This window comes from Pinus tabuliformis, chromosome 7 (genome assembly GCF_031772625.1).
Source record: "Pinus tabuliformis cultivar Carrire ecotype Pingquan chromosome 7, CPIR1, whole genome shotgun sequence".
NCBI classification, from domain to species: Eukaryota; Viridiplantae; Streptophyta; class Pinopsida; order Pinales; family Pinaceae; genus Pinus; species Pinus tabuliformis.
This window is the reverse complement of record NC_142293.1, coordinates 1430168425-1430192033: the sequence shown is the minus strand read 5'-3', so window position 1 is coordinate 1430192033 and position 23609 is coordinate 1430168425. Positions and strand designations below refer to the sequence as shown.

Here is a 23609-nt window from a genome sequence, read left to right as displayed (position 1 = left end):
TGGCCCAAATCTAGCCAGTGGATAAGCGCCACTTGTCGCACCTACAACGGCCCAGATCTAGCCACCGGATGGGCGCGTTGCGCCTACAACGGCCCAGATCTAGCCATAGGATGGGCGCGTCGCGCCTACAATGGCCCAGATCTAGCCACCAGATGGGCGCCACTTGTTGTGCCTACAACGGTCCAGATCTAGCCACCGGATGGGCGCCACTTGTCGCGCCTACAACGGCCCAGATCTAGCCACCGGATGGGTGCCACTTGTCGCGCCTACAACGGCCCAGATCTAGCCACTGGATGGGCGCCACTTGTCGCGCTTACAATGGCCCAGAGCTCGCCACCGGATGGGCGCCACTTGTCGCGCTTACAATGGCCCAGAGCTCGCCACCGGATGGGGGCCACTTGTCGCGCTTACAACGGCCCAGATCTGGGCATCGGATGGGCGCCACTTGTCGCGCTTACAACGGACCAGATCTAGCCATCGGATGGGTGCCACTTTTCGCGCTTACAACGGCTCAGATCTAGCCACCGGCTGGGCGCCACTTGTCGCGCCTACAATGGCCCAGATCTAGCCAAAGGATAAGTGCCACTTGTCGCGCCTACAACGGCCCAGATCTAGCCACCGGATGGGCGCCACTTGTCGCGCCTACAACGGCCCAGATCTAGCCAGTGGATAAGCGCCACTTGTCACGCTTACAACTGCCCAGATCTGGCCACCGGATGGTCGCCACTTGTCGCGCTTACAACGGCCTAGATCTGGCCACTGGATGGGCGCCACTTGTCGCGCTTACAACAATGCAGCTCTAGGCATCGGATGGGCGCCACTTGTCACGCCCTCAACGGCCAGATCGGGCCATCAGATGGGCGCCACTTGTCATGCACTCAATGGCCCAGATCGGGCCATCGGATGGGCGCCACTTCTCACGCCCTCAATGGGCCAGATCTGTTCATAGGAGGGCCACCACTTGTCACGCCCACAATAGCCCAGTTCTGGCCCATTGAGGACGTGACAAGTGGAGGCCGTCCGATGGGGAGATCTGTGCCGTAGAGGGCGTGACAAGTGGCGGCCTCTCGTGCCCGATCTATGACAAGTGGCAGCCTGTGAGACGTCGGATCTGGTTATCAGATCTGCGGCAAGTGGCGGCTAATATGGCCATCAGGTCTATGACAAGTGGCAGTCTCTCTGGCTCCGGATCTGGCCAACCGATTTGTGACAAGCGGCGCTCTCAGAGTCACTTGATTTGGCCAACAGATCTTCGACAAATGTTGGCTTCTAACCCGCCCGATCTGGTAATCGGATGGCTGAAAAGTGTTAGCCTCTCCGACAAATTAACGCAAAACACTATATTTTCATTGCACCGACGATTTATAAAGAGTCGTTAATCATATAGTAATTCTCATGTGGGATATATCATCTGCATGGTTAATTTCATTATTCTCCTGCAACAACGTAACGTATATCGACGTATTTATTTGTTGATTTGTTGTTCCAATAGATGCATCAGGAGATGAATCCACTGGGGTTTTGGAATGGCAAGGACGTAGATATGCTACTCTACAACTACCCCCATACAGCATTGGTAGTTGTTGATCGTTGTCGCGGTTAACTTGTAACGCATACGCAATTCATCCGCAGGAGTGTGAAAATAAAACTTGGGAAAATATAGAGTGCAATTTGAGTCCACGCCCTCAGTTAAGGAGCAAAACTGGATGACCACAACTCAAGTCTGGTGACTTACCCTCAATCGAAGGATCCAGAGTTTAGCGCCTTAACCGTTTGAAGAGAATAATGCACGAGAAATCAACTTTGGCCACTCGACCATATTAACTGAAAATTAAATTATAACTCAACTCTGGCAACATAGAGCACTGAGGTGGATGTGTAGTAAAATGGAATTGTTTTATATCTGTAAATTTAATAATCTCTTGCAACTTGAGCACTAAGGTGGATGTGCAGTAATGTGGAATTGCTTTATGTTTGAAAATGTAATAAAAACAATGGCTATATATTAGTTAGTATTCGCAGCTTTTTAATGGATAATAAAAATAAATATTTCATTTTATTAATATATATAATGGTATATAGTTAAATTTACTAAAATATGTTTTTAATATAATAATAAATCATATTAAAGTGAAAATAGGTGAAAAAATTATAATTCATGAAAATAAAAAAATAGAAAAAAATAAAAAAAAATAAATAGATAAAACTAAAAATAACTTGTCTTGACGATGAACCACATTTGTAGGTTCGAAACGCGTTGACAAATGTTTTATTATGTGATTCCACCAAAGGCTCTTCTAAAAAAAACTTACATGGATCACAAAAGCCTAAATTCAATAAACAAAAATTAGTAACTAACAGAAATGGAAATTACTAAACAACCAATAATAAGAGCTCAACCAATCACCTTACAAATAAATAAATTTCACTAATAATAAAATTTGAATTTCTAATGTTAAACTATGGATAAGCGTCTTAATTTTTTGGTCAAAGACAAACTAATACCTAGTCGAATGTGTTATACTAAGAAAAAACAATGCCGAATGCGTTGTACTACGAAAAAACAATGCCAGGAGTGGATTGAACCTGTGCCCTCCGTCTAGGAATATCGGACGCCTGAGAGGTCAACACTTGTCACAGATCGGGCACTTGAGAGGCCAACACTTGTCAGCGATCTGATGGTTAGATCAGGCTCCTGAGATGCCGCCACTTGGCACAAATTTGATGGTTTGATTCAGAGCTTGAGAGGCCACCACTTGTCACACATCCGATGGCCAAATTGGCCACCTGAGAAGCCGCCACTTGTCACACATCTGATGGCCAGATTAGGTGCCTGAGAGGCCGCCACTTGTCACAGATTTGATGGCCAGATCCAATGCCTAATAGGCCACCACTTGTCATTGATCGGATGTCCAGATCGGGTCACTGAGACACCGCCACTTGTCACAAATATGAGAGGCCAACACTTGCCATAGATCGGCCCCTGAGAGACCGACACTTGTCACAGATCGGGCCCCTGAGACGCCAAGACTTGTCACAGATCGGAATCGAGCGCCTGAGAAGCTACCACTTGTCAGCAATCGGTGGACCAAATCAAGTGCCTAAGAGGCCACCACTTGTCAGCGATCGGTCAGCCAGATCAAGGCGCTGAGAGGCCACCACTTGTCACAAATCTAATGGCTAGATCAGACGGTTGAGAGGTCCCCACTTGTCAGCCATCAGTGGGCCAAATCAGGTCAAGTCGTTGAGTGGGGCCACTAGTCACAAATCTGATGGCCAGATCCGACAGTTGAGTGTCAACGATTGGTCATCCAAATCGAGTGCCTGAGAAGCCACCACTTGTCACAAATATGATGGCCAGATCCAGATCTTGAGAGTCTGCCACTTGTCACAGATCCATCAACTTGATCGGGCGCTTGAGAGGTCGCCACTTGTCACAAATTCGAAGTCAAATTGGGTGCCCAAGAGGTTGCCACTTGTCACAAATCTGTCAGCGAAATCAGGGGCCTCTCAAACTGCCACTTGTCACAGATTTATCGGCTAGATCGGGCGCCACTTGTCACAAATTTGATGGCCAAATTAGGCGCCTCTTAGAGCACCACTTGTCACAAATCTAATGGTCAAATATGGCGCCTCTTAGAGCGCCACTTGTCACAAATCTGATGGCCAAATATGGCACTTCTCATAGCGCCACTTGTCACAAATCTGATGGCCAAATCTGGCACCTCAGAGCGCCACTTGTCACAAATAGCGCATAGGAGGCCGCCACTTGTCATGCATCAGAAATTTAGATCCGTTGCCTGAGAGGTCGCCACTTGTCATGCATCGGGTGTTTAGATCAATTGCCTGAGAAGCTGTCACTTGTCACCGACTCATTGGTTGAAACTTGTCGTTGAGAGGTCACCACTTGGCACAGATCCGTTGGCACTGAAAAGCGGCCACTTGGTACGATTTTGATGGCCATATCTTACGTCAAAGAGACCGCCACTTGGCAGAAATCAAGTGGTTGGATCTACGTAGATTAGCTAGACACCATCGGATGCTTTACTCCATGGCCAAAGTTGCAGGTTCTACGTAGAATAGCTAGACACCATCAGATGCTTTACTCCATGGACAAAGTTGCAGGGTCGTCAATGAGAAGGGGGATTCCAAAGGACAATACTTTGCTTCGTAAGTGACGCCTTTTCCATCATCCCCTCGATCATCCTCAACTCATTATTACAACACTCAAATGGTCAATTGGCCAATGTAATACTTGATCTATAATAATAAAATAATAATAATAATAATAATTGTTTAATAAATTTTATTTTATTATATAATATCATTTTTATATGATTTTTCTACATGTTTTATTCGTTTAGGGCTTAAACCCGTGTCAAAAAATTCAAATGTCAAAAGCTTGACCAATCCTGTTTACCCTAAAAACCATTATTCCAGTTTATCCATAGTAAAAAAAATAAATATATTAAAAATCAATAAAATAAATTAAATTACATTACATTACATATATTTCACAGTAAAAAAATAAATAAATCTATTAAAAATCAATAAAATTACATATAGATTCATTATATATTGAATAATTTGAAATTTAATATATTTAAAACTATATTTCTAATAATTTTGATTATTCCATAATTTTTTACATACAACATTGGATTTTCTTATAATTTTGATATGATGAATTTTCTATAATTTTAATATGATTATTCCATTATTTTCTAAATACAACATTAGGTTTTCTTATAATTTTGATATCATAAATTTTCCTATAATTTTGATACATAGATAATTAAATGTGTGTAAATTTAATGACTAGAACAGATCTATTTCAAGTTCAAATTTAATGAATTTGAAAAAGTAATTATTACCGAGCCAAAATCTACTTTTTTTTTTTTTCTTTTTTTTCACATGTGGTTCACGGATACCCATGGTCAATGGGCAGCCGCTACGTCCACGGTAAGAACTGGGTAGCTCATACCCCGAAGGGGAGCACACCCTCGGCCTATGCTGACCTGACCCCAAGAGCTTTCGGGAATTGACCCTGTGACCTCCCGATTGGCGAGGCATGATTTGACCGATTGAGCTAACTCTTGGGGCTCAAAATCTACTTTTTATACATCTTTTCTTATAGAAATCATGAATTTTTTATAATTTTGAAACTTAGATATCAATTCTACTTTTTACACATCTTTTCTTATAATTTTGACATCATTAATTTTTCTATAATTTCGAAACCTAGATATCAATTAAATGTGTGTAAATTTAATGACTAGAACAGATCGATCGATTTTAAATTTAATGAATTTGACATCATGAATTTTTCTATAATTTCAAAACCTAGATATCAATTACATGTGTGTAAATTTAATGACTAGAACAGATTGATTTTAAATTTAATGAATTTGAAAAAATAATTAATCACTAGCAAAAGTCTACTCTTTACACATCTCCAAACCTAAAAAATATAACAAAGTTTCAAAGGTTTATTTTTACATATAGATACATATAAAAAAGAAACCACCAATCATCAATACAAATAATTTTTTACATGATTTTTTTTCAATAATAATATGCCTTTCATTGAAGAAAAAAAAAACAATAGAACAAAGTTTCGAAGATTTATTTTTACATATAGATACATATAAAAAAAATAAACCATCAATCTTGAATACAAATCATTTTTTACATGATTTTATTTCCATAATAATATGCCTTTCATTAAAGAAAAAAAACAAACCAAATGCTCTGCTCTTCCAAGTGCCCAGGTCACCTAACCACACGTTACATATATCAAAGTTTCAGAATTTTTATAAATAAAAAGGTGTGCAGACAAAACAAATCATTTTTTACATGATTTTATTTCCATAATAATATGCCTTTCATTAAAGAAAAAAAAACAGACCAAATGCTCTGCTCTTCCAAGTGCCCAGGTCACCTAACCACATGTTACATATATCAAAGTTTCAAAATTTTTATAAATAAAAAAGTGTGCAGACAAAACAAACAATACACATACACTATCTTCTTCTGAACTAGGTAGACAGAAAAAAACACACTTTAAATCATTCAAATTCAGGAGACTATAACACAGTATAAATTTTCACATCTCTGCCACTGCCCTGGAAGTGTTGAAAAGAATCTGCAGAGTAATAATTTACTGTTTGCAGACGCTACAATAGTATAGTTTTAAAATTCGGCCGATTCGAAACGGAAACGACCGAGTTGATCCGTTTCAATGCCCAGAATTGTGACTCAGTGGAGGAAACAGTTCATAACCTGCGGCCCGTAACCCCATCAAAACAACGATTTGTCATTTTTTTTAATGAAATTTTGAAGTGTTTGTTGATTGGTTTGGACTCCAAGGTGTTTTCTAAATTAGTTAAATGCTATTTGGGGTCCATTCCCCTCTCCTAGTATAGATATGCTATTCAAATTTCATGGTAATGTTAAATTCTTAAAGTAAAAGGATATCTTTTTACTTAAATTTTTAACATTACCATGAAATGACTCAGGATGTTTGAGAGTGGTTCCGGCCTCATTGGATTTCATATGGAGAAAGTAGAATTTTAGATTTCATTCAAAATCCAACATACTTATCAGAGTTTCAAGATTGGAGGATTGCAATGTTTCCATTGAATTTTGTCATGTATTAAGGTATGGAACTCGTATATAATCAAGAGCACCAATCCCTCTATGTACCTTGATGTTAGTGACATTGGTTGTTGAACTCCTCTGGGATTCGCTCCCAAACCAGAAGCTTCTAAAAATGTCGCTCCCGCTCCCGTTTTCGCTCTCGCTCCCGCTCCCAAGTAATACTGAGCCAGATGATGTTGGCAACTCTAGCAGTAGCCAGTAGTACTGGTCACAGACTTTTGTTGTAGAGGCCATTTATAGCCTCCTTGGTTATGTGTTTTTGTTTTGATCTCTATATCATCATCGTGTATGTATTGGACAGTGCACTATATTCATGAGCCTACTTTGATCATATGTTGTCTTTTATCTATATTCTAATGCTGTGTGTTCAGAAACATGAATGACAATCTTTAAAATTATTTGTTTTTATAAAAAATAAATATTTAATGTATTTTTTACAATGACCGAGTCATTGAAATTGAGCCGGCTGAGTCGATACGGAGTCGGAGTTTTAAAACATTGTACAATACATGACCATAAAATCAAAAGAATAAAACATTGTACAATACATGACCATGAAATCAAAAGAATGAACGAATCACTGTGTACCCAAAAGCAGCATACAATAATATATATTGTATGACCATAAAATCAAAAAGAATGACCGAATGACTGTGTACCCAAAAACAGCATACAGTAATAGTAATATATTGTATTGTATAGTTATTATATGATATCATGTATGAGGGTTTTATACATGTGAGTCACAAAACCAAAAAAATCTAACATTATCAAATGATAAAATTTAAAACTATTAAACCCGAAATTAAATAATAATAAACCCAGAATTCAATTTAAGTTGAAGATAGTACCCAATCTGATCAACGAGAAGTGGAACCTCTCTTTCCTCCAATTTAGTTCATTCATAATACAATTTTAAATGAATATGAAGTTGAGTTCAAGACGAAAGATTCATTGTTAGGCATGGTAATTGATCACCCCATAGCATTCATCTGTGATCTTTTTGAAATCACAGTTTTTATAGCCTCCAATTTAGTTCATACAATTTTAAACGAATATGAAGTTGAGTTCAAGAGGAAAGATTCATTGGTAGGCATGGCAATTGATCACCTCATAGCATTCATCTTTGATCTTTTTGAAATCACAGTTTTTATAGCAAATAAGGGGAAAATATCAGTATCCTTTATAGGAAATAAGGAAAAAACTACTCAGCTAAACCAATTGCATTATTACATGTTACATTTCTTGCTGTTAATCAATCAATTTGTTAATACTTTGAATGTAGCGATGTTAAAGCATAATCCATTTTTTCTAATTATTGTTGCTATGATATCATACGTCCTATATCTACTGCTGTGGAGTGACAAAATTCAGGTTTTATTTCCTCCAGCTGATGCACAACCTCATCCATATCTGGCCTTGGCCTTGCAAAAGGTGCAGGGTCCACACAATGCATAGCCAGTTGCAAAGCGTTAACTCATCTCCATAATTGGAAAAAAATTTCATCAATTCCAGGTCAAAAGCTTCAATAGTCCACTCTTCTTTCACAATGGAAGCAACCCAATCAGGAAGGTCCATCTCACTGTCTGCGGTCATGGGTTCTCGTGGTGCCTCGCCAGCCAGAAGCTCCAGCAAGACAATCCTAAAGCTGTATACATCTGTCTCGGTGGTGGCTTTCTTCAGTTTTGTGAGTTCAGGAGCCCCTGCTGTGGTAATCACATTAGAATTGGCAGCAGTTGTCATCAACCTAGACAAGCCAAAATCTGCAATCTTGGCAATCAAGTTTGCATCAAACAGGATGTTGCTGGAAGTGACATTTCCATGAATGATGTTCTCATTGCTGTGTAGATAAGCAAGTCCTTGCGCCGCACGAATTGTAATTTCCATTCTGGTGTGCCAATTCAAAGGTATCTCTGTGCCTCTTGCTGCCAAGGAGAAGAAATCATTATTTCTGAGTAATTTTGAGTGATATAAGATCCAAATCGTTTACGGTGCATTTCCTCAGTATTGGGCCATATACCGATAAAAGGTGAACTGATTTCATTTACATAAACCACATTTTAATGTAAACCTAAGTTTATCAAACTGTGCTCTTATTTGGGTAAGAAAAATACCATGAAGGAATGCTGCAAGGTTTCCACTAGGCATGAAGTCAAATTAAGATGCCTGATCTTCCCAAGAGCATTAGCTTCTGTCTCAAATTTTCTTTGATTCTTTGCTATTCGCTCCCTCAGCTTCTTCACTGCCACTTGATTCCTGTCCTCCAAAGTAGCCTTTTACACAGTTCCATAAGTGCTCTTGCCCATTACTTCTGCAGTTGCACAAAGTCAGTCATCCGCTGTGGTATTGCTGTGAATACCAGAAAACCATCTGTTGTGGCAACTACATTGGAATTGGCAGCAGTTGTCATCAACCTAGACGAGCCAAAATCTGCAATCTTGTCATTCATGATTGCATCAAGCAGGATGTTGCTGGAAGTGAGATTTCCATGAATGATGTTCTCATTGCTGCGTAGATAAGCAAGTCCTTGCCATGCACCAATTGCAATTTCCATGAATGATGTTCTCATTGCGGCGTAGATAAGCAAGTCCTCGCCATGCACCAATTGCAATTTCCATGAATAATTTTCTCATTGCTGCGTAGATAAGCAAGTCCTTGCCATGCACCAATTGCAATTTCCATGAATGATGTTCTCATTGCTGCGTAGATAAGCAAGTCCTTGCCATGCACCAATTGTAATTTCCATCTTGGTGTGCCAATTCAAAGGTGTCTTGTCCGTGAGCCTCTTGCTGCCAAGGAGAAGAAAACAGTATCAATCAGAGATTTCTGAGTAATTTTGAGTGATATAAGACCAAATTCGTTTCGGGTGCATTTCTCTGGATTGGGCCATATACCAATAAAAAGTGAACTAATTTCATTTACATAAACCACATTTTAATGCAAGCCTAAGTTTATCAAACTGTGCTCTTATTTGGGTAAGAAAAATACCATGAAGGAATGCTGCAAGATTTTCACCAGACATGAAGTCAAAGACCAAGAGTTTTTCATCTTTAGGTCCCCAGTCATAAGCTCTCAGAAGCAAGCTAATTAAGATGCCTGATCCTCCCAAGAGCATTAGCTTCTGTCTCAAATTCTCTTTGACTCTTTGTTATTCGCTCCCTCAGCTTCTTCACTGCAACTTGATTTCCCGTCCTCCAAAGTAGCCTTATACACAGTTCCATAAGTGCTCTTGCCCATTACTTCTGCAGTTGCGTAAAGTAGGTCATCTGCTGTGAATACCAGACAACCATCTGCTGTGGCAATCACATTGGAATTGGAAGCAATTGTCATCAACCTAGACAAGCCGAAATCTGCAATCTTGGCATTCAATGCAATCACATTGGAATTAGCAGCAATTGTCATCAACCTAGACAAGCCAAAATCTGCAATCTTGGCATTCATGTTTGTATCAAGCAGGATGTTACTGGAAGTGACATTTCCATGAATGATGTTCTCATTGCTGCGTAGATAAGCTAGTCCTCGCCCTGCACCAAATGCAATTTCCATCCTTCTGTGCCAATTCAAAGGTGTCTCTGAGCCTCTTGCTGCCAAGGAGAAGAAAACAAGAAAATAGTATCCATCAGAGATTCCCAAGTAATTTTGAGTGATATAAAACACAATTCGTTCGGGGTGCATTTCCTCAGGATTGGGCCATATATCAATAAAAAGTGAACTAATTTCATTTACATAAACCACATTTTAATGCAAACCTAAGTTTATCAAACTGTGCTCTTATTTGAGTAAGAAAAATACCATGAAGGAATGTTGCAAGGCTTCCACCAGGCATGAAGTCAAAGACCAAGAGTTTTTCATCTTTAGGTCTCCAGTAATAAGCTCCCAGAAGCAAGCAAATTAAGATGCCCGATCTTCCCAAGAAGCTAATTTGCCTGATCTTCCCAAGAGCATTAGCTTCTGTCTCAAATTCTCTTTGACTCTTTGCTATTCGCTCCCTCAGCTTCTTCACTGCAACTTGATTCCTGTCCTCCAAAGCATCCTTTTACACAGTTCCATAAGTGCTCTTGCCCATTACGCATGTAGTTTCACAAAGAAGGTCATCTGCTGTGAATACCAGACAACCATCAAAGTGTATAAGCTTTCCTCCTTCGACCACAGCAGCAGTGCCCTTCTCTCCCGCAGCTTTGCCAATAGATTTCCGACCCAAGAAACAGAAGAGGAGAACTAAACCAATGATCATCATCAAGCCAAGAATGCTCCCAGTAATAATTAAAATGAGCCATATAGTTTTAAGTATTCTTCCCTTCTTTCACGGTTAGTTCGATTGAGATACTGCTGGAGACCCACTTGGTGATAAGGACTGATTACAAGGGGTTGTAATATTGTATCCACACAGACCCAAATTCCCTGCAAAAGAGGTAGCATTGGATTTTCTTGCCAAGTACGATGGGGCAGGACCATGAAGCCGGTTGTCAGAGACATTGAAGCTCTTAAGATTGCTCAGCCTTACTAGAGTAGATGGAATGACGCCATTCAGCTTGTTAATTGATAAATCAAGTAATGACAGGCCAGTGATATCTCAGACACAGGGGTTACCATTTTCTGAAGATTTCCTATTTTGCTGGGAATGGTATCGCTAATTATATTGTGACCTAAATCTAATTGGTTAAGAGAAGTAGGATTGTTGAGGTGTTCACTGAAACTTCCATTCAATCTATTATAGGATAGGTCAAGGGCTTGGAACTCTTTAAGATTGCCAAGCTCATTCGGAATGTGTCCTTGAAGTTGATTGTGACTCGGGTTAAGTTGCTGAAGCTTTCTCAGATTTGTCGGTGAGGGGGAATGCTTCCAGCAAATGCATTGTTCTCGATATTCAAGTACTGGGGCTGGTACTCCTGCTTTCCTTCACCCTGTGTATTAGGCAATGAGCTCTCGAGATCGTTATTCTGGAGGTTTCGAAATGTCAGAGAAGGATTATGGGCCAGGTCTGTAGGAAATGATCCAGTGAGGTTGTTGATGCTCAAGTTAACTCTATATAGGTTGCTTGAACTTCCAATCCCAAGAGGAATAGCCCCACTGAATAAATTGTTACTCAGATCCAGATCTTGAAGGGAAGGAGAATTACAAATCCCTCGTGGAATGGTACCAGAGAGCTTGTTGTTAAAGAGTTACACCCGCTTAGGTTCCTCATAACAACCAGGGAACTTGGCACTGCACCGACTAAGACATTGTCATGCAGATTCAACTTTCTCTGTGTAGTGAGCTAACCCACTTGCTCAGTAATACGACCTCCCAAACCCATAGTGAGCTAACCCACTTGCTCAGCAATACGACCTCCCAAACCCCTCCATGGAATCTGTATAGAGATCACTTGGCCATTAACACATTTGATTCCAAGCCATCCTTCAGAGCATGCTCCAATCCCACTGTCACTCCAGCTCTTCAAAACACCTCGAGGATCATCAAGGGCATGCTTGAAGGCCCCAAGAGCCTGATGATCCTGTTGTGTGACAATCATCCCATCATAATGCCATCATCCCATCATCAGATTTCCCGGTGAGGGGGAACGCTTCCAGCAAATGCATTGTTCTCGACATTCAAGTACTGGAGCTGGTACTCCTGCTTTCCTTCACCCCATGTATTAGGCAATGAGCCCTGGAGATTGTTATTCTGGAGGTTTAGAAATGTCAGAGAAGGATTCTGAGCTAGGTCTGCAGGAAATGATCCAGTGAGGTTGTTGATGCTCAAGTTAAGTCTATATAGGTTGCTTGAACTTCCAATCCCAAGAGGAATAGCCCCACTAAATAAATCGTTACTCAGATCCAAAGCTTGAAGGGGAGGAGAATTACCAATCCCTCGTGGAATGGTACCAGAGAGCTTGTTGTTAAAGAGTTACACTCCCCTTAGGTTCCTCGGAACAACCATGGAACTTGACACTGCACCGGCTAAGACATTGTCATCAAGATTCAACTTTCTCAGTGTAGTGAGCTAACCCACTTGCTTAGTAATACGATCTCCCAAACCCCTCCATGGAATCTGTATAGAGATCACTTGGCCATTAACACATTTGATTCCAAGTCATCCTTCAGAGCATGCTCCAATCCCACTGTCATTCCAGCTCTTCTAAACACCTTGAGGATCATCAAGGGCACGCTTGAAGACCCGAAATGCCTGATTATCCTGTTGTGTGACAATCATCCCATTATAATGCCCTGAAACACTCGGCAAGCCTGATTATCCTGCTGTGTGACAATCATCCCATTATAATGCCCTGAAACACTCAGCAAGCCTGATTATCCTGCTGTGTGACAATCATCCCATCATAATGCCCTGAAACACTCGGCAAAAGTGCGAGGAACCAACATCACCAGCCTACCACTGCTAGTTTCTTCCTCTCTTTTCCCATAGTCCTCCCAAAAGAGCTTCAAGCACTATAGCTCCACTAGACCCTTCAGGGACAATATGCAAACCTACAAGCACAGATTAAGAAATTCACAGCTCCAACCTGCTTTACAAAAACAATTCAAAACATGAGATCAGCTTTATAGCAACACCAACAATAACAGCTAATATAGTAATATGTTGTCTCTGTTAATCCCTCCATATCCAAAATAAATCAAAATGAGCAATGCATTTTCCTGTCTTCAGAAAGATATTGCTTGAGCATTAAATACATATACATTGCTTCTGCAATACATTGATCACAAAAACTAAATCATGTACTGCTTCTGCAATACCAATCTAGTCATTCTATACCAAAAATCAAAACACCATTTCTTTTAACCGAAGATTTGAAACTTCTTGGGCATGTGGATTAGGTGATTCTCAGGTTAACCCCCAAACCCATATAGCAATGCGCTGAGGATAGAACCTGGGCCAGTTGTGATAAACTCCCACGCTCTCAAATTTGGACTAGATGTGGTAAACTACAGATCTAGCCATTGGTTGGTGGGTGAACGATCTTGGAATAATGTACGTTGAAAGTATTTGTCGTGTTTACATTCTTGAGATTGCCTAGAAATAGTATTGGGCAGATTTCAAGTTTCTTGAAAGATCATTGAACAAATTATTTTCAGCAACAAGGATTAAAAAATCTACTAGAACCATGACCTCATAGAGGTGAGGTGTACATTTTAGATTGGTAAAATTCAATAAATTTCAACATATTTGAAAACAAACACTGCTTTAACAACTTTACATATTGCGCACAGGCCGAATTTTCAGATTTGATACTCTGGAAAGCTTCTCTAACTAGTATAATATTGATGCTCCTCTAAGTTTCCACAAGTTTAGTAAGTATTTCAGAGTGAGATTGTTACTCCTATTAGTGATCCTGGAACCCCAGGCGTTAATGATCTTGGTGCACAACTTTCATAAGCATTAGGCACTGTTTATATTCTTTAAAGTTGCAGCAATTTGGCATTATCTGAGATATATGTTCATAAGTTCACTTTACATTCTAAGCAAGTGCATTTGTAGTTGAAGCATTATTGTCAAATGGATTGAATTGATGATGCATTAAAGTTATTGAATACTCTAATTTATTCCACTATTGATGGGATGGTAAAAGTCAGTTAGGGAACTCTTTTTGACATCAAAAATTGTCTACAAAATGCACAAGAAAACATTGATTTTTTGCAGCTGGAGTCTCAGCTTCAACGAGATGAGTTATAGTAGAAAAGGCATCCTTGTGAACTTGTTTTTGTTCAGAACAATCCCCTATTTGACTTCGAAACAGGATACTATCAGCAACAACCAAGTCATCAAGTTAGTAAAGTTGAGGTTGATTTAGATCAAGTGCCCATTTTAGAAGCAGATTTGCATACAGGTGTGGATATTCAATGTTCACTTCCCAAGCCAATCATCAGTCCTTGGAAAGAGCTTGTACATAACAAGCACAAAATTGGTCTTGGATATCACAAGGATGTGTCCTTTCATATTCCAGATTACTCAAAGCCCATCCAGTTCCATAGTGCTGGGTTTATTCATGACAGTTCACCTTCAGTTGTTCCAGGTTTTGGTCCTCTTCCACAATAGCCACAACAGATTGTTAAATGTCAACATTGTGATAGAGTTGGCCATATGAAATATCATTGTTTTGATCTTCATCCATGTGAGCACTATCATAAAACCACTCATTCTTCAAACAGATGCTTCAAAAACAAGCCTCTTGCAAGAACAAAAATTCATCTTGGATGGATCGCTTCTTGGCAATGGGCTTCAACAACCAAGAAGATATTTCAGTCATATGTCAGAACTTGTTCTAGAGTATTGAACAGTCTTGCAGTTGAGTTTTCTCCATATTCTCACCTTGTCTCTGACAGGGGGGAGTGATGGTCATATACAAGCTTCAAAGCCACATCAAGCGAGCATGAGCCACAACTTTCCATACCATATTCAGAGTTGTAGCCAGAGACAAAGATGCCCTTGAGCATACCTTTGGTTGGTGGTTAGCCTTAAACCATCTATGCGGGGTTGACACCTCCCTTCTTCCAAGTTGAAAGTCTCCCTCTCCAAAGCATTAGGGACACTTCAAGTTGAGACCTCCCTTTTCAAGTTGAGCTTCTCCCTCTTCAAATAATTGGGGACACTTCCTCTAGCATAAGACTTCAGCTTCTTTCCATTTCTGGAAGAGTTTCATGAATTGCATTAAGCATTCTAGAGTTGGTGGTCATCCTTAAACCATCGCGGGTTGTAGACCTCCCTTCTTCCAAGTTGAAGGTCTCCCTCTCCAAAGCATTAGGGACACTTCCTCTAGTAGAACACTTCAGCTCTAAGTTGCATGAAGCGCCAAAATGTTTCAAAGTTTCCAAAATGGGTATGTTTAGAAACGTCACCACCCAAAAATGGAAACATTGGCTGAAACGCCATATATATATATATATAAAGTGAATAACATAATATTTTGCAAGAAAAAAGGGAATAAGACCCATAGATGGCAATCTAAAAGGAAAACCAAGTCTATATTGATTCTCATATATGATTAAATTATGGTCGAGTTTCAGAGCTTCAAGTACGGGTATGTCTCAAGAGTCAAAACGTCGGGTTCCTAGAAGTTTTGTGCAACATAGCTTCAACTTCTTGCCAGATTTGGAAGAGTTCCAGGAACTGCACTAAGTGTTCCAATGTTGGTGGTCATCTTTAAACCATCACCTTATGCCAACATTTCAGAGAGCACATTCAGCCTAATGTTGCCATACATTTTTGCACATTTTGTATTACAACTCTCTTCTTGGACTCATACATACCCCTTCAGATTAAGGGGGGGAAATGTTGGATACGTAATCTTCTAAGGGTTGGTGTGGAAGTTGAACAGTTAACGGGAGTCCAAGAGACCACTTGGAATGTGAAATCAAGGGTCACTAGACTTGTATAAATATGTATCATTGTGAATAATAATGCATTCAAGGCTGATTCTTCATATCTTTTGTCTTCGCCACTGTTGTGTTTAACAAGATCAAGTGGAGGGAAAGGGAAAATGGAGGGAGTCTGTATTTTGTTGAGTCTTATACGAGTTTTATATGGGTTGTTCCCAATTCTTATACGAGTCGTTGTGTCAATAGCCAGACGAGTCTTATACGAGTACATGCAACATTGGATAGTACCATCAAACCATGACATTGTGTGAACAACAAATATTTCAACAGGTTGAAGGAAAATATTATTTATGAGAAAAGCATGACTTACCCATCCTATCCACTACATTTACACAATGTATAAAGTATCTTCACCACCTAACTTTCTCACACTGTACAACTATAGTCGCTCACTATACAAAGTGAACAAATATATTTTAGTATGAGACCAAAAATAAAAGATATAGTACACTAAATCATAAACAAATGGAATGACGAATTAACCATGCATGCCTCCCTTCTCATGACCATTTCCCACGCCCATGGAATCATTAGCCATAGAGAAAAGTAAGTGAATCATTAGCATACTAATTGATTGGTTAAAGCATTAGTATGGTTACTTTCTCCACATTTATGTTCACATTCATGCGACAAGTTGTGTGGCCGTGTGTGTAATGAAAGCTGGATAAGTCTATCTTGTCTTGTCACACCTTGCAATGTAGGTGGCATACCATTGTTGTATTATATTTGTCATCGTTGGTCTAATTTTTTGATTCATGTGCTATAATTGTCATCATTGGTCTGATTTTTCTCATGAATCGAGGAGGAACTTTAAAGGTTGTTTTAGTACGCTAATTTATTGGGACAGCGAAGTTGATCCCTATGTTGTTGTAGCGATAGTTTTAAAACCGGTCGGCACAAATAAGAAACCGGCCAAACTGACCAATTCATTAGGCAATCAAGTCGAACCAGGCAAAAAACTTGGTTTAAGGGCTAACTTCGCCAAAAAATCACAAAAACCAGACCAAACCGACCGGTTTTGACGGAACTAGTCGATTTATGTTCAAACCGGATGGTTCTGTCATAAACCGGATAGCTCATTACCAAGGTCACGACGGACAGTGACAGACCCACACAAACTCTTTTTGGAAGCTTCTTGGGTGTTTTGGAGGGAAAGTAAGGGTTGTTTCCCTCCAAAAGCACCCTCTCCAAGCCTTTAAAAGGAGATCACCCCCCTCATTTGTCTCACACATCTCATTTGGAGTTTTTGTGAGTTTCATTGGGAGCTTGGAGAGTGTTGAGTTTTTTCTAGAGTAGTGGAACAACAAAGATTTTGAGCTAAGTACTAGCCACCATGCCTCCAAAAGCCAAGAATATTGTATGGGCTCATTGTGATATGATTGATGGAAAAATGACCTACAAATATTGCCAAAAATCTATTGAAGGAGGGGGTATTAACATGCTCAAGCAACACTTGGCTAGGATAGGAGGCCATGTAAAGCCATGTGGAGCACCAAATGAAGTAATAAGGTAGAATAACTTCAGAAGTTTGAGACTCAGGTCACTGAACTAGCAGAGAAGTTTGTGACTCAAGCAATTGCAAAGTTTGGGAGTAGAAACTCAACCAATTGATTTTGATCATGATGAGAAGTTTCAACTTTCAAGTGATAATGTTGATCACTAATATCATATATGTAGACTTGTAGTAGACTGTAGGCCAATGGTCCCATAGCTTGTAGCATTGATTTTGGACTTTATAGGCCATTTAGAGCCTCATTGCTTATGTATTTTGTCGATGATATGCATTGCACTGGGTGTCATTTTGATATATTCACGTTTACATGGTATATAGATGAGAAAATTTTGCATATTTTGTCTCTATTGGTTTAGAATCATGGTTTTAATTTTTAAATCTTAAGTTTTTTCATTAAAAATTAATTATTTCATGTTTTTTTTAAAATCCGGTTCATTGAGATCTGACCAGTCCCGGTTTGACCAGTTCCGGTTTGAAACCTGGTTTATTAGGTGGACCGGTCTGGTCACCGGTTCCGGTTTTTAAAACTATGGTTTTCAAAGATCTGAATTGTCAATATTATATTTCCGTTGTAATAAAAGTAATTTTCAGATCTGTGTATTAAGATAGAACTTTCCCTAAGGGGCTCCGGAATAGTGTACGTGTAAAGTCTTTGGCGTGCTTACATTCTTGAGTTTTCCTAGAAATAGTATTGGGCAGATTTCAAATTTCTTGAAAGTCCATTGAACAGAGATTTCCTAGAAATAGTATTGGGCAGATTCCAAGTTTCTTGAAAGTCCATTGAACAAATTTGTTTCAGCACCAAGGATTAAAATTTTTAGACATATTTGAAAATGAACACTGCTTTAACAAGTTTACATGGTAATTTTCAACCTCAAACAATTAACCAAATGATAATACTCACGGATCATCATGGATTTATCAACATTATAGCAATGACAACGATGAATAATAGACCCTGGAAATGTGAACCCCAATTAATTTTTTTTTTAATCAAAGTTCTAGGAGAAGCAATAATATCACACCCACTAACAACATGATATACCATGAAACCATGACAAAAGGATAAATCATTGTGCGAAAAACAGATATTTCAATGGGTTGAAGAAAAAGATTAATTATTAAGAGGAAAGCATGACTTACCCATCCTCTCTACTACATTTTCAAAGTGTATAAACTATCTTCACCACCTGACCACCTTACATTGTACAACTGTAATCACACACTATACAAAGTAAACAAATATATTTTAGTATGAGACCAAAAATAAAAGATATAATAAACTAAATAACAAATAAATGGAATGAAAAATTAACAATGCATGCTTCCTTTCCCCGGACCCTTGCCCACTCCCATCGAATCATTAGCCATAGAGAAAAGTGAATTACATGGAACATAGGATAAATCACCTTCATGTATGAAGTTATGAACAATAACACCCATCTCACCTTGTTCATCTCTTTCAGCTTCTCCACGTACCACTTTCCTTTCTCACCCAACAAACCAAACCAATACCAAACAACCACAAATTATTAAAAAAAAAAAAATTTAAAAAAATAAATAAATATTTGCAAAACCAAAAAAAACAGGTATAACACAACAAATAAAACAAAGCATGGCCATGCTCAAATTCAACAAAGAAAAACAACAAATGATAACAAAAAAATGCAAACGCAAACATCATCTCTCTGTACATCATTCTTCTTGCAATATGGTCCCTTCCTGTGGAAAAAAAAAATAGGCAGAAACAAGTTAAAATAAATAGAGGAATAGCAATGGTAAGCATATTTCCAAACGAAAAATTATTTATAATATGAAACATTCGTCCACTGGATGCTTTTTAAAGATGGGCAATGCATCTTCTATTTCACTTACTCATGCTCACATAGGTGGGACATCTGTAGTAGACACATAATAAAATATTAGAATTGTAATACAAGTTAAATTAAAAAGTTGAAGGTAATAATTATTCATGATATAAAACATACCTCCATTAGAATTGGTTTTATAAAAAAATGAGAGTCCATTTTGTCTTTCACTTAATTCTGCTCATCAGAATAGGCCATCTATAATAGATACATAATAAAATATCAATATTGTAATACAAGATGAACTAGGGGGTTGAAGGCATGAACTTCTAATCAACTTGCTTCAAGTCACATTTATATTCTTTGCCATATTTGAGATGATAAAATTTTTCTAAAATCAATCTACTATTTTTAGAGTCAATACAACCAATTTTTCCATAAAGCAAAAAAAAAAGGTTCATTTATTAACTTGGAATGCGTGGGGCACTAGGGAATGTTGCCACCTGCCACACAAAGAGGTTGCAATCCATCATTTTCGAAATGCATTCAAGTAAATTGAATGATTCTTTGTTCGCCTTTCTACTGATTTGCATTGTCTAAGGGGCCTTCTCCTCTCAAACTTCTTAGACTCTACAACGATCACTCACTGCACAAAGCAAATTTATATATGAGACCACGAATAAACCACAGTAGCAATTAAATAACAGAAAAAAAAGATAGATGAATTAATGACACATACCTCCTTGCTCTTGGTCATTGCCAACTCCTACAAAATAACTTCATTTCCGTGGTCATTGCCAACTCTTATAGAATCATCATACACTGATAAGATTATTGCAACAACAACCATGAGCACTAATATATGAAGAAAAAAAGTGGACAGAATTGGGTTATAATACACAGGAATAATAATGGCAAAAATATCTCAAAACTAGCAATCATTCATAATAGGAAACATACCTCCCTTAGAGTTTCTTTTACACAGATGCATGGTCCATCTTGTATTTCATTTACTCAAGTTCACCAAAATAGGCCATCTACAATAGATACATAACAAGACATTAGAATTTTAATACAAGTTAAACTCGACAATCCAAGGCAATAATTATTTATAATAGAAAACATACTTCCCTCAAGGATAAAAATGGAGATTGCATTTCTAATTTCATTTACACTTGAGGTGGTAGTCAGCACATTTGTGATGGTTTGACATCTTTTTCCGAGGCACACTTGTTGAAGAGGATGTGTTCTTATTATCAATGTTGCGAACATTGGCATCGGGATAAAATCGGCAAGGGTCTTGAAAACCAAAAAATCGTAAACATTGGGAAAATATCAGTAAAAATCGGCAAACATCGGAAAAATCAAGTTACTATAAAAATATCTGTAAAAATTGGCCAGCCAACATCGACTATGCCAAAAAATCGTGATTACGAGATAAAATCGGGATGTCATCGAGATGTTTGCAACACTGCTTATTACACATGCATTAACCCCCTTGGACGAGGGATTTATGCTCTTAGAGCTTGCAGACAAAGGCACTAATTGCATCGGAGCCATCTAGCACATCCGTCAAGAAGGACTGCTTGAAGTGAGGAGCCATTGATTGGTGGGTGCACCATGTTGGACGACCAACACACATGGACAACAAGACAACTTGAGAAGTGCTCCATTGGGGGTCTCGATAGTTGAATTAGCCTACTTAGTTCCATGTTTGGTATTGGGGGTTTCGATAGTTGAATTAGCCTACTTGTTACACAACAATTTGTCACCGTCCTTGTTACCCCTCTCCCATCCACTGGAGGACTCATTCCGGGACCTGTGAGAAGTGACATGACCTGAAACCACTTGCATCATATTCCTCTAAGTATGAGCTTCATTTGCCCTGAAGACATCTCCTGCAAAATCTCCATGAAAACAACTCTTTTTGCATTAGCATGGGTCCTCAGATCACTGCCCGCGCCAATGAGGGAAATCCTCTAAAAAGGGCGCGCTATTGGCGCTCTGTCTCAGAGTCGCACTCACGCCAACCGAATTGAGTAAAGTTTTCAACCACCAAACTCCCGAAGGTTCTCTTCAACCCATTCACCAACTGAATCTATGTTGAGATAGGATGGTTTGGCTTCGAATCTCCATAGAAAGGAAAGTGGTTTGCCACCTTTCATGGAAGTTTCCAAGTGATAAAATTAATCCCATGAATAATGTGGTTGATCCTATCTCTTTCTTCTCTATCTATAAAAGCTTGCCTCTATGCCTTGAGCAAGCTAGTCATAGTTACAGTAGTTCTGGTCCCAGCATAGTGATAGAGAGTTTGAAGCTGCAAGAGCCTTCTTTGCACCCATAAGGCCAATCTAAGTAAGGAGATTCTTGTCACCCAAAGAGAGAGAGGCTTGTTCCTCATCCCAACAAGCTTTGCAAGACTTGTGTAGCTGACTACCCAGCCAAAGGAGGATTTGACGTCAGAACAATGGTTGTATTCTTCTTTGTTACTTATTAATAATAGATGACTATCATTATGGTTCCACTCTCATTGTCTTATGTTTGATGTTGAGTTATATCTTTTTTGACTGATATATAATTGCATCTACTAGATTTTATGCTTGTTTTCGTGTTGTTCTTTGCATGTGCAGGTGTCCAATCACGGAGATCGTGGGGATCGTGACCGGCCAAGGCAAAGAAACGAGGGCGACATCTCTTCTACGAACACTAGCGTTGGAATCCAAGTAGGTTCTTACCATCTACTTTGTATTTGCAATTAGGAACTTGCGTGATAGCATTGTGTGATTGTTGCTAGACTCGGTTTGGGCTAGTAGGGATCGTCTCTGTCCGCAGAGAGGATTTACCTGCACAACAATTTGGCGACTCCGCTAGGGAGATCTTGTTGTTTGATTTGTAAACTTTAGACGGAGCCTGAAGTACGACCAGGTAGCCTTCGAAACGCTATTGCTTTGCATTAACGAAGTAGATCAACGCCACTTCAGTCAATCTCCGGTTTGGTTTACGGGCTAAACAACTTGGAGTTTGTCTTGTCTCTTTGGTTTTTCTTACTTTGATTGCTTAGATAGATTTCTGGGTTGGATTTCTTGTTGTTTCTTGCTTCCTGGTTTGCCTAGATACTGTCTTCAAGCCCTGAGTCACTTGCTTTTGTTTTTGATTTAGAAAACTTGATTAGCGCGCTTTTTAGCCCTACAGTCGCGCCAATTGGCGCAAGTTGCTCAAAAACAACCCGCGCCAATCCTATAAAAGCGCGAGTTGCTGCCTGACAGTCGCGCCAGGCCTGTCAACTTTTCAGTTTGCTTGTCCTTAAGCCCTCTGAGCTTGGATTTTGTGTCTTGCTGTGTCTTTTTCAATTACTGGAGTGTGTTTGATCTTGGTTTGACTGGTTTTAGACCTTCATCCTTCGGGTGTTTGCCTTTTTCTATCGATTACACCTTTTAGCCCTAGGGCATCTAGTGGCTTGGTGCATCGAGCCTTCCGTAGGAGTCTTGGGTTCTTTGATCGTCCAGTTGACTTTGTGATTACCTTTTGCATTTGCTCGGTAGTTGTTAAAGTTTTTTTTCAAGTGATTTGTTCCTTTTTCGCTTGGTTTTCACTTGGCTTCGTTTGGGCTTAGATCACATAGCTCATAGAGGTCTTTGTGTTTTCTTCTTGGTTTGAAGGACTGTTTTGGTGTTTTGGGGATTAAATTGTGTCCTCATTGGGTGAAACTGATCTTTTGCTCGGTGTTACTATCTCTCAAAATTTGTTTAGTGCACTTTTCCATTGAAAGCAAAAACGAATAATCTCTTTTGCGTTGTATTGGTTAATTGAAATTAGAAGCTTTTCATTGATTAAGTGATTTAAAACAAAGAAAAGTTTCGTTTATTTGTCATTAGCTGCATTAGAGTGCTTCATGATTGTGATCATTTTGTTTGAAAAAATTCTCAACTCTCTCGTAGTTAGTATTCATCGAACAAAATGATATTCTTTGGCATATAGCTTGCATTTAAGGAATTGTGAGAGATCACATACGGTAGGGCCTGGAAACTGAAACTTAACTAAAGATCAACCATAAAATGAACTGAATGAACTTAAAAACGCATTGGAACATAACGCTCACTAATTAGAGGTCTAGGCTAGAGACGTGCTCCGGCGTCGTTAAACCTAGTCACTGTTGTTTCACACTACGGTTGGGTAATTCCTCCTTTTATGACTCGATAGTGGTCTAGCACGGACTTGGTCTCCCATGTACCGTCGCGTATATAGGGGAGACCCCAC

The 23609-nt window shown here is 39.2% G+C and overlaps 1 pseudogene; it reads right to left on the bottom strand.

The window, feature by feature from the left end:
- Window positions 1-7984: 7984 nt before the first annotated feature.
- The window catches only part of LOC149253048 (putative leucine-rich repeat receptor-like protein kinase IMK3), a 98101-nt pseudogene continuing 82476 nt past the window's right edge, over window positions 7985-23609 (bottom strand).